The sequence below is a fragment of the Pinus tabuliformis genome, chromosome 7 (assembly GCF_031772625.1).
Source record: "Pinus tabuliformis cultivar Carrire ecotype Pingquan chromosome 7, CPIR1, whole genome shotgun sequence".
Lineage (NCBI taxonomy): Eukaryota > Viridiplantae > Streptophyta > Pinopsida > Pinales > Pinaceae > Pinus > Pinus tabuliformis.
In genome coordinates this window covers 1285629666-1285642365 of record NC_142293.1, presented here as the reverse complement: position 1 = coordinate 1285642365, position 12700 = coordinate 1285629666, and positions in this window count along the sequence as shown.

Below are 12700 nucleotides of genomic sequence, written 5' to 3'. Positions count from 1 at the left end.
ATACATGTTGTTATTTCTCATATGTTTTGTGTTTTGGGTTGTATTTCTTCTCATATTTGGTATTCTGGCATCTTCTCACAAGTCAAGAGCATAACATAAGACCTTTGACAAATTGTTGTTGTGCCTTCCAGCTTTAGCCTACCAACTATGCCAACTAGTTTGCACAACAACAGGACCCATGCCGTAAAATCTTTGGGTGTCTATCTATATTATATAATCTTTGTGGATGACTTCTCTTGGAAGACTTGGATATTCTACTTGAAGCACAAGGACAAAGCATTTGAGATGTTCCCTTCTCTGTTTCTACTAGTTGGATGTGCTTGAAGACACAGAGAAGAAGGTTGAGTACAGTAATGGGGCTTTCCAATGTGGACACGGGTTCATGGTTGGGCCAAAAATTCCCTTGCAAACCATTCGTATTTTCCATCAAGACTTCATCGGCCTAAGTTTATAACCAAACAAGACCGGCCAAGTGTTGCAGTGTCACAATTCTCTTCAAATTTCAGCCACATACTCTATTCAAAAGCTAGAACGTAGTAGTTGGCAGCACTTATTTCTGGGAAAAAAATAGTAATATACAAAACAAAGAAAACAAATGTAAAAAAAAATAGTTAGCAAAGAAAACAAGGTGAAAACAATAACAAGTAAGCAAAGCAACGAAGTCAACAAGCAAAAAATCATGCAAACCCGAAAGAAAAGACAAGCGGAAAAACAAACACTACTCCTACTCCTATGTTAAATGGTTGGGGTTACGTGAAATGAAATTTCCAATGAAGCCACTGTAGTCATACCCAACACACATGTTTACCTCTTTTGTGACTACCGTTTTTCAACAAATTTCGGAGGCCACTTGTGAGTATGTGTTGTTCTGCACCAAGTTTCTCAGTGAGTGCAAGGAAGTACTGAAGCTTGTTACTTGCAACATGACTCACCAAGTAATATTGTTCCATCCATTTAGCAATTGGATCATAAAATTCATGATGGTTGTTCTAAAATATTCATGATCTTTGAGTAGACGGATTCCTGATTCAAGAGAGGGGATCACGATGTGAATCTGATATGGATAGATAGATCTAGTCATTCTCATCAGCCATGTCAAGGCAGTGAGGGCTTTTCATAGCCATCGATGCAAGCCTAAGTTCCTTACTTGCTTGACATAAGTCTAAAAATAAATATGTTACATGGTGAAGATCATAGTGCGCGAAGCAACTGTCATTGGATGTATTGTTGGGGAAATGATAAACTACATGACAGCCACCCAAGATAGAAGAGAAATCAGACCAATCAGTCGAGATGCCAGATTCCCAATTTGACATGAACAAGGAAACCTTTTGAAATGCTATGAATGAGGGAACCAATTTCGTTATGTGCTAGGCATGATAGAACACCCACTTGCAACTGGTGAAAAAGTGCGCAGACATCATGGTTATCACAGACATGTAGAAAGGATGCCAGTGCTGTGAATGTGTGAAACCATTTAGGGTGTGGCGAAATGAGAGTAACTTGATTTGCATGATAATTTTTGCACTCGTCATCACACAAGGAGCTTGCTGCTGTGATGAGTGGGTAGATTTGACATGCAAAATTTGCAAAAATACTGAGGAGTTGATTACGAGAAAGAACATCTGATAAGTTTGATTCTAGATAGAGATGATCAACTCTAATTTCCCATGGTTGGATGAGGGATGGACACTCCCAACCTGAACTAGATGTAAGGGAGGTGCATGAAGACATACATGTTGTAACGGAATCGTGGATTTGATCATTAGCAAAAATCTAAAATTTTGAAATATCATACCTTGAATAGTAAATATTCTTTACACGAGGATCCACATCAAGTGCAACCATGCAGATAGATGGATTGTGCATGAGAAAAGAGATCTAATTTGGTTTGATGGGCTTACTAGATTCGCAAGGTCCTAACATAACCATCAACGAACATTGAAGTGCCTCCACTCCTTGGCATGTCCTGAAACATTGCAAAATTGAAAAATTGCATTTTGTGATGTGAACCAAATCATGCATGGCTTGAGGATGGATATTTTTACTGATTTCAAAACTTGTCTTAGGATGATAGCCATCGCTGTCACAGGCTTCATCAAAAAAATTTAGAAAGCTAACTTGATGAGTTGTCTTCATGCAACACACAAGATGATGACGAGTGGGAAGAGTCTTGTGCGTTGAAACTATTTTCATCATGGAAAACCTCATTTCCTTGTGTCAATCGAGGAGATAACTTAGAAGATGAAGAAGCAAGAGAATGTTGAGTGTGTCCAACACATGTTGATACACTGCGAATGATAGGACACACAGACAAGTGAGGTGCAGAGGAAGCTTCTATATGGATGTCTCTTTTGACCAATGTACATTCCAAGTTTAAATTAGGGTGTACATGAGATGAAAATAGATCATATGATGTGCTTGGGTGTCCATCACAACATACAAAAGCATGGGAGTGATGGCATCCCAAGACTGGAGGTTGATCAAAATAATTGATTGTGCATGATGTTACACCAAGATTTGCAGATCAAGGATCGATCAAGAATGGAAGCTCAATGTTTTGAGAGGAATTGATTGTGTCTTCACCATCCAACTCTTCAGCCTATATGATGGGACTACCTTGCACATGACTGCAACTTGAGCTAGCAACTTGAGAATCAAGAGAGTGCGCATAGCTAGCTTGTGAAGTAGATCACTTAAGCGAGTCATGGTACAAGGAGTCATGGCTTGTAAATGATGGAGGATGGTAGAAATGCATATTAGACTCAAGACATGGGTTAGGAATTGTGATGTCCTCTTATGGAATGGAGGGATGAGTTTTCTCCATAGGCTTTCCTAACCATTCTAGAATTTCCTCTATTGGGGCGAGAGATAGCTAAGCAGATGGACTGGGAACATGCTACGCAGATTTCTCAGCTTTGAAACTGCTACGAGGGGGCACCCTTTTCTAGACATGAGGTGTCTCATGATCCGCAAGAGTTGAGAAAGAAGGGAAATCAGGAAGTTCACAGTTTTGGAAGACATGAACCAAGTGTTTGAGCTCTTGGCTCATGAAGTCAAGGTCCACAAACTGCTCAGGAATTTCGTGACATAGGTGAAGGAAGTGGGTGGAAAAGTCCTCAACTGATTCACTAGGGTTCACTCTTAAACAAGAGATTATTTCATAGACATCTTGGTAGTCACAATCATCGAAGGCTTGATGGAGCTCCATGTCGAATGTGAGAAGGGAATGGATGGAAGTAGGTGGCAGGGTCTGACACCATCGATTGGTAAAACCTTCAAGGGTGAGGAAGAGGAGAATGCAAGCAAGATCATCACCATCGATTTCATGACATTCACATAAATGAAGAAAATCAGAAACATGCTCGGTTACAGACGTTTCGTCTCACCTTCAAACTTTAACAAGGACAAGTGATCAAGAAGCTCATCAGGGATTGACAACTGATTAAGAGAGAAATGAGAGAAACACACTGTGATCAAGAATCGTGTATTATTCATTGGGTAAGATATTCAACCCAGATGTACATTCTAGTTTGTCATCTGGCCCTCCTTCTAGTGCCAAAATGTTGATGGTACTGGATCCGCCAACATCAGGGGATCACCCCTGTATGATGTCCCAACTATACCTCACACCCTTTGGTGTGGGAGTCCCATCTGGTATGACACTCTGATTGCCATTGTCTTAAGGATTTTCCTCAACTCTTGCTTGTCAGCATAGGAGAGCGGTTTGCTTTGTCTTCGAGAAGTGAGGTTCGTGTGTCTGATGAGTGTAAGTGTAATTGTGTTAATGGTTCTTTCACTGTGAGGTGAAGAAGGTGAAGGTGAGTTCCAGGTTGAAAGGGATCATTCCCAACTTGCCTAGGAACACAGAACACAAAAAGAAATACACAGCTTCCGGTGGAGTAGTCCACTCAGATGCGGCAATCACAACATACATGGTAAGATAACACGTACAACATTCACATAATAGTCTAAATGAGTGCAACGATTTTTACAGCAAGGTTCAAGTGAAAGGTCTGTCTGATGTCTGACAGAGAAGTCGACACGGACAAGACAACATTAAAAACATATAAAAGACATTTCCATTAATATATTATGCATTACAACAAATGAAACAGTTCATATGTAGAACACAGGTTAAAGCAACATGTATTATAAGTGTTAAAGATCAGTCTTACAACAAATACAATACATGTGTGAAAACATGTTGGCCTATTAACAGACTTTTGAATTAAGTGAACGTTCTAAGAAACATCATTACACCATCCATCACTAACCCCATCAGTGGGGTGTTGGAGCAACTACTTACTCCTCAAAGAAAATATCACAGACTCTTTTGGCTATGTGGGAGGAGCTAAGGTGAAAAGTCCCTTACATGTACAAATGCGGGGGTATTTATAGCCAAGGGTGAAACTGGCCCTTGTGGTAGTTCAACAACCCTCATGACCATTTGACTTCCATGACTCTTCGACTTACATGACTCTTTGTTCAACAGGTGGGTCTCTCGGACTTCCACGTTACATCACATTGATTGACAATAAGCCCATAGTGGAAATGTGGGCAACATGACTCATGACGTGACTCGACATGACTTGACATGACAATGTTGGTACATTCGTGTTGTTGTTGGAGTGCATGTCGAGCTATAGTGTTGCTGGATGATGGATATCTTCATGGTTTATCATAGCTTCACCTTCTCTTGGCGAAGTGCGCGGAGTCTTCGATGGTCCTTGGTTTGCTTGTTGAAGATTTACCATGTTGTTCCTTGCTTGCATGTTGGAAGGCTTGATAGGCTCATCTTTTCGCGAAGGTGCATGTTTGTCGCATTCGTCTGCTTCACATGCTTCATTCGTTTATCTTTTACTGAACCTGTAATTCTACATGTACTTCCTTTGTTCATTCCATTCTTTGTCTTTCCATGTTCGTTGGTGTACTTGTACCTGTAGTCACTCATGACAAGATGACATCAAATCCAAAACCTCTTAGTCTACCATGAATCATGATCATTCGGATGCAGGTCACCAGGGGAGGCAGAAAGGATGCCTCGAGGGATGATGGCTCCCAGTAACTGCTAATGAAAATTGCACAAGAGTCACTTAAAGATGGAGACAGGCAATCTGAGTTGACAATGACTATCTGCAAGGTCTCGCTCGGCTGGGAGGAAAAATTGCACAAATTTTGGTAGGAACATTGCAGGTTGCTGGAAGGCAAGGTAGACATGCTTTGTGAATTTTTTAAAATGAACAAGGAGTGGGGCTGGACAGCTAGATTTGCGCAATTTTCCAAAGGAATGGGTTGATTTGCATGCAAGGTCAGCAGGTAGGGATTGCATAATTTTTCTGGGGAACTACCAGGGTCACTGGCAGCCAAAACTATGCAATTACCAGAGGGAAATTCCAGTTGGATGTTGGGGTCGCTAGCATCCAAAACTACCAAATTCCCATAGGGAACTGCCAGTTGGCTTCCTGGAAGACTGGCAACAGAAATTGTGCAATTCCCAGAGGGAATTGGTAGTCTTCTGCTAGGGGCTGTTGGCAAGAAAAATTGCACTAAGGCCAGGAGGCTGGCCTGCTGATCATATCTATGCAATTTTTGAGCTGAGATGACTAATGGGAAATGGAAGACTTGCTCATGAACATTGCTCAATTTCTACTATGAACAGTTGGTCGACTGTCGGGATGACTGACTGGGAAAATTGCGCAATTTTCAGAGGGATACATGAACGGGCACTTGGTGTCTGTCTGGCCTGTCTGTGCAATTTCCTCAGTTAGTTGAGTAGGTGAGGTCAGTGGCCTCTACACAATTTTTTAGGGGAGTCAGTGCTAGGGTGACTACCAAGTCTAACTGTCTGGGTGGCCAGCATGAGAATTTATTGAATTGCTTGTGAGCAGTGCAGCTTGAAAAGACTAGATTGGTGCTTCTGAGCTATTATGGTTGACAATCAATCGATTCGATGGCGGGGTGATGGTCCAGTGGTCAAAGGGCAGTCTAGTCATCAGAAATTTCAGCAAAAATGGCTAAGTGTGTGAACAATTGAAAGATGCATAGGTGATCATACAAACACACACTCGCATGACTTGAAAACAAGACGACTAAACCATCCAAACACACGTGCTCAACAAGACTGACCGACAATGTAAGCGACAAGCACGACACTCATGATTGATCATTCATTGAGTGAGGCGATGCTTGCGCAACAGTGAATGTGACTACATGTGTGAGTGCGTCAGATTCTTTCATAGAGAATACAATAAGCACATACAAAGCAAAGACTTTGAGCATAACTAGAACATGTTCGCAAGCATGACTCAAACATCAGTATAAAGAGACTTGAATGAAATGAATCAAGCAAGGTAGATGTAAATACCCATGTGAGTTCATAGAGTGAACCCAAGTGTGTGCAATCATCAAGTGAAACTCTTCAAGGGAGGCTCCAAAATTGGTGCAGGCCAAAATTTTGGAGGGTAGTTGTAGCCACTACAACATTGGGCAACATATTGGTATAACTCCGGCTTCTCTGTTTTGGTTCATTTATAGCACAGGACCTTGGTCTTTCAGGGAGTATTGAATCGTTGTGTAGGTCACTTTAGTTTCCCACTTACCCCATGGACATACATGGTTCACCTTTTTCCAACTCAGTCAAACAAAATCAAAAGTTCAGCTTAGATCTCAGTGTTTTGAATCTGGGAAGGGTAGTTTAGCTCGCAAGTTGAAATTTTCAGAATATAAGTTTTCATCTCTAGTGTTGCTTAGCTGCCAGTAGGGCTGGACAATACCCCAATGGAGTCACACAGGAACACAAACATTGCTCCACTACCAGCGAGCTTGGTCAGTACCCTGGTGGAGTTGCATGCTTCACCTTTTTGCACAGGAATCATTTCTCTTATTTTTCCTTTATATTTTTCAAGAGGACTGTACATAATAACTTATTTATTTTTGGGGCAGAAGAGGGATCTCAACTTATTGAGAACAGAAGAGGTTGTTCCTTTATAGAAGCATGTAGTACCTCTGACATAGGTTTTCTCATTTAGATTTTCCCCTTCTCCATTTCTACTAGTTGGATGAGCTTAAACACACAAAGCAGAAGGTTGATTACAGGCATGGGGCTTCCCAGGGTGGACACAGGTTCATGGTTGGGCTGAAGCTTCCCTTGCAGACGGTTCGTATTTTCCATCAAGACTTCATCGGCCAAAGGTTATAACCAATCACAGAGAAGATGGACACAAGACTGACCAAGTGCTGCAATGTCACAAGTCTCTTCAAATTTCAGCCACATACTCTATTCAAAAGCTAGAACATAGTAGTTGGCAGCACTTATTTCTGTAAACAAAAACAGTAATATACCAAGCAAACAAAAAAAACGTAAACAAAAATAGTAAGAAAATCAAACAAGGTGAAAACAATAACATGTAAGCAAAGCAACCAAGTCAGCAAGCAAACAATCATGCAAACCAAAAAGAAAAGACAAGCGAAAAAGAAAACACTAATCCTACTCCAAGTTTAAACGGTAAGGGTTATGTGAAATAAAATTTCCAATGAATCCACCATAGGCATACCTGACCTGCAATCACAAAGATACAAGTGATTAAAATAGATAAAAAATAGTGTGCAACAGAAAATGAAAAATCTTGAAAAATTTGCACACGAGAGAGAAGGTCTCACCTGTGGGTAGAAGAATGTGTCACAACCACCCAACACACATGCTTACATTTTCCTTGACTACCGTTTTTCAACAAACCTTGGAGGCCTCTTACGAGTGTGTGTTGTTTTTCACCAAGTTTCTCAGCGAGTGTGAGGAAGGACTAAAGCTTGTTACCTGCAACATGACTCACCAAGTAAGATTGTTCCAGCCATTCAATGATTGGATCATAAAATTCATGATGGTTGTTCTAAAAGATTCATGATCTTTGATTAGACGATTTCCTGATTTAAGAGAGGGGATCAAGATGGGAATCTAATACGGATAGATAGATCTGGTCATTCTCATCAGCCATGTCAAGACAGTGACGGCCTACCATAGCCATCAGTGCAAGCTAAAGTGCCTCACTTGCTTGATAGAAGTATAAAAAGAAATATGTTACATGGTGAAGATCATATTGCATGAAGCAACTGTCATTGGATGTATTGTTGGGAAAATGATAAATTACATGACAACCAGCCAAGATAGAAGAGAAATTAGACCAGTTGATCGAGATGCCAGATTCCTAGTTTGACATGAACAAAAAAACCTTTTAAACGATTGTACGAATGCTCCGAATGAGGGAACCAACTTCGTTATGCACTAGGAATGATAGAACACCCACCTACAACTGGTGAAAAAGTGTGCAGGCATCATAGTCATCACAGAAATGTAGAAAGGATGCCAGCACTGTGAATGTATGAAACCAATTGGGGTGTGGCAAATTGAAAGTAACTTGATTCACATGATAGTTTTTGTGCTCGTCATCACACAGGTAGATTGCTAGTGTGATGAGTGGGAAAATTTGACATGAAAATTTTGCAAAAAGACCAAGGAGTTGATTACGAGAGAGAACATCTGATAAGTGTGATTCCAGATAGAGATGATCAAATTTACTGTCCCATGATTGGATGAGGGATGGATGCTCCCAACCCGAACTAAATGTAAGAGAGGTGCATGAAGGCATACATTTCGTAATGGACTCGTGGATTTGATCATTAGCGAAAATCTGAAATTTTGAAATATCATACCTCGAACAGTAAATATTATTTACACAGGGATCCATGTCAAGTACAACCATGCAAATAGATGGATTGTGCATGAAAACGGACATCTGAATTGGTTTGATGAGCTTACTAGAGTCGCAAGGTCCTGACATAACCGTCAATGGACGTTGAAGTGCCTCGACTACCTCGCATGTCCCGAAACTTTGCAAAGTTGAAAAATTGCATTTTGTGATGTGAACCAGATCATGCATGGCTTAAGAATGGTTATTTTTACTTATTTCAATACTTCTCTTAGGATGATAACCATCTCTATCACAGGCTTCATCAAAATTTTCAGCAATCTGAATTGATGAGTTGTCTTCATGCAACACACAAGATGATTACGAGTGGGAAGAGTTGTGCGTTGAAACTATTTTCATCATGGACAACCTCATTTCCTTGTGTCGATCAAGGAGATAACTCAAAAGATGAAGAAGAATGAGAATACAGAGTGTCTCAGACACATGTTGATGCGCTATGAATGATAGGACACACAAGTAAGTGAGGTGCAGAAGAAGCTTCAATATGGATGTCTACTTTGACCAATGCGCATTTAAGATCTGAGTTAGAGTGTACATGAGATGAAAATAGATCATATGATGTGCTTGGGTTTTCATCACAACATATAGAAGCATAGGAGTGATGATAGCCCATGACTGGAGGTTGATCAAAATAATTGATTGTGCTTGATGTTACACCAAGATTCACGGATCGATGATCGATCAAGAATGGAAGCTCAATGTTTTGAGAGGAATTGATTATGTCTTCACCATCCTCCTCCTCCGCTTGTATGATGGCACTGCCTTACACTTGACTGCAACCTGATCAAGTAGCTTGAGAATCAAGAGAGTGTGCACAGCTATCCTGTGAAGTAGATTGCTCAAGTGATTCATGGTGCAAGGAGTCATGACTTGTAGATGATGGAGGATGGCAGAAATGTATATTATACTCAAGACTTGGGTTAGGAACAGTGATGTCCTCTTGGATAATGGATGGATGAGTTTTTACCATAGGCTTCCCTAACCATTCTATTATTTCCTCCATTGGGATGGGAGACAGCTGTGCAAATGGATTGGGAACATGCTACACAGATTTCTCAGCTCTGCAACCATTGCGAGGGGGCACCCTCCTCAAGACATGAGGTGTCTCATGATCCACAAGAGTTGAGAAAGAAGGAAAATCAAGAAGTTCATCATTTTGGGAGATATGAACCAAGCGTTTCATCTCTTGTCTCATGAAGTCAAGGTCCACAAACTACTCAGGAATTTCGTGACATAGGTGAAGGAAGCAAGTGGAAAAGTCATCAATTGATTCACCAGCATTCATTCTTAAATGAGATATTCTTTCATAGACATCTTGGTGGTCACACTCATTGAAGGCTTGAAGGAGCTCCATGGTAAAAATGATAAGAGAATGAACAGAAGTAGGTGGTAGGGTCTAACACAACCGATTAGTACGACCTTCAAGGGTGAGGAAGAAGAGAACACAAGTAAGCTCATCACCATTGATTTCATGAGATTCACAGAAATAAAGAAAATCATAAATGTGCTCAGTTATGGATGTTCCGTGCTCACCGTCAAACTTTAACAAGGACAAGTGATCAAAAATATCATCGGGGATTGACAACTGATTAAGGGAGAAATGAGAGAAACACCCTATGAGCATGAATCATGTATTATTCATTGGGTAAGAGATTCAACCCAGATGTACGGGCTCATTTTGTCATCTGGCCCTCCTTTTAGCTCCAAAATGTTGACGGTGTTGGATCCACCAACATCAGGGGATCACCATGGTATGAAGTCCCAACTAGACCTCACATCATTTGGTGTGGGAGTCCCATCCAGTATGATGGCCTGGTTGCCATTGTCTTAATGATTTTCCTCAACTCTTGCTTGTCAGCACAGGAGAGCGGTTCGCTTTGCCTTTGATAAGTGAGGTTCGCGTGCCTGGTGAGTGTAAGTGTACTTGTGTTAATGGTTCTTTCACTATGAGGAGAAGAAGGTGGAGGTGAGTTCCAGGTTGAAAGGGATCAATCCCAACTCGGTTGGGAACACACAACACAAAAGGACATACACAGCTTCCAGTGGAGCAGTCCACTTGGATGTGGCAGTCATAACATACAAGGTAAGATGACATGTACAACACTCACGGACACTCTGAATGAGTGCAGCTTTTGTTACATCAAGGTTCAAGTGAAAGGTCTGTTTGATGTCCGGTAGAGAAGTTGACATGGATGGGACAACATATACAACACATTTCCATTAATAGATTATACATTAAAACAAATGAAACAGTTCAGATGTAGAACATAGGTTAAAGCAACATGCATTACAAGTGTTAAAGATCAGTCTTATGACAGATACAATACATGTGTGAAAACATGTTTGCATGTTAAAAGGCTTCTAAATTAAGAGAATGTTCCAAGAAACATCGTTACACCATACGTCACTGACCCCATCAGTGGGGTGTTGGAGCCACTACTTACTCCTCAAAGAAAAGATTACAGACTCTCTTGGCTATGTTGGAGGAGCTGAGGTGAAAAGTCCCTTGCATGTACAAATGAGGGGGTATTTATAGCCAAGGGTGAAACTGACACTTATGGCTATTTGAATACCCTCATGATCATTTAACTTCCATGACTCTTTGACTTACATGACTCTTTGTTCAACAAGTTGGTCTCTTTGACTTCCACGTTACATCACATTGATTGACAACAAGCCCATGGTGGAGATGTGGGTGACATGACTCATCATGTGACTTGACATGACTTGACATGACAATGTTGGTACATTTGTGTTGCTACTGGAGTGCATGTTCAGCTACAGTGTTACTGGATGATGGATGTCTTCATGGTGTATCATATCTCTACCTCCGCTTGGCGAAGTGCATGGAGTCTTCTATGGTCCTTGGTTCGCTTGATGAAGCTTTACCATGTTGTTCTTTGCTTGCATGTTGGAAGGCTTGACAGGCTCATCTCTTTGTCAAGGTGCATGTCTGTTCCATTCGTCTGCTTCGCATGCTTCAGTCGTTCATCCATTTGTGAACCTGTCATTCTGCATGTGCTCCCTTCATTCATCCCATTCGTCGTCTTGCCAAGTTCATTGGTGTAGTTGTACCTGCAGTCACTCATGACGAGACAACATCAAATCCAAAACCTCCTAGTCTACCATGACACATGATCATTCAAATGCAAGTGAATGGAGAGGCAGGAAGGCTGTGATGCAAGATGATGGCTTCAGGCAACTGCTGACGAAAACTACACAAGAGTCACTTAGAGATGGAGATAGGAAATCTGAGTCGACAGTGACTGCCTACAATATCTGGCTCATTAGGGAGGCAAAATTGCAAAAATTTTGGGAGGAACAGTCTAGACTACTAGAATTCAAGGTAGACATTCTCTGTGCATTTTTAAGAATGAATGGGTAGCAGGGCTGGATAGCCATATTTGCAAAATTTTCCATAGGAATGGGCCTGGATGTATGTAGGGTCAGCAGGTAGGGATTGTGTAGTTTTTCTTGGGAAGTGCCCAGGTCACTGGCAGCCAAAATTGCGCAAGTCCTAATGGGAACTGCCAGTTGGCTATTGGGTTGACTGGCAGCCAAAACTGTGTAATTCCTAGAGGGAATTGCCAGTTGGCTACCCAGGAGACTGGCAGCATAAACTACACAATTCCCAGAGGGAACTATTGTCTGCTGCTAGGGGCTACTAACAAGGAAAACTTCATTGAGGCTGGGAGGCTAACCTGCTAATCATCTATACACAATTTCTAAGCTGAGTTAACTGATGGGTAGTGGAAGGCCTGCTCATGAGCATTGCACAATTTCTGAGATGAACAATTTTTCGACTATTGGGATGACTGACAGGGAAAACTGCGCAATTTTCTAAGGGAGACCGAGATGGGCACTTGGTGTCCGTCTGACCTATCTACGTAGCTTCCTCAGTTAGTTGAGCAGGTGAGGTCAGTGTCCTCTACACA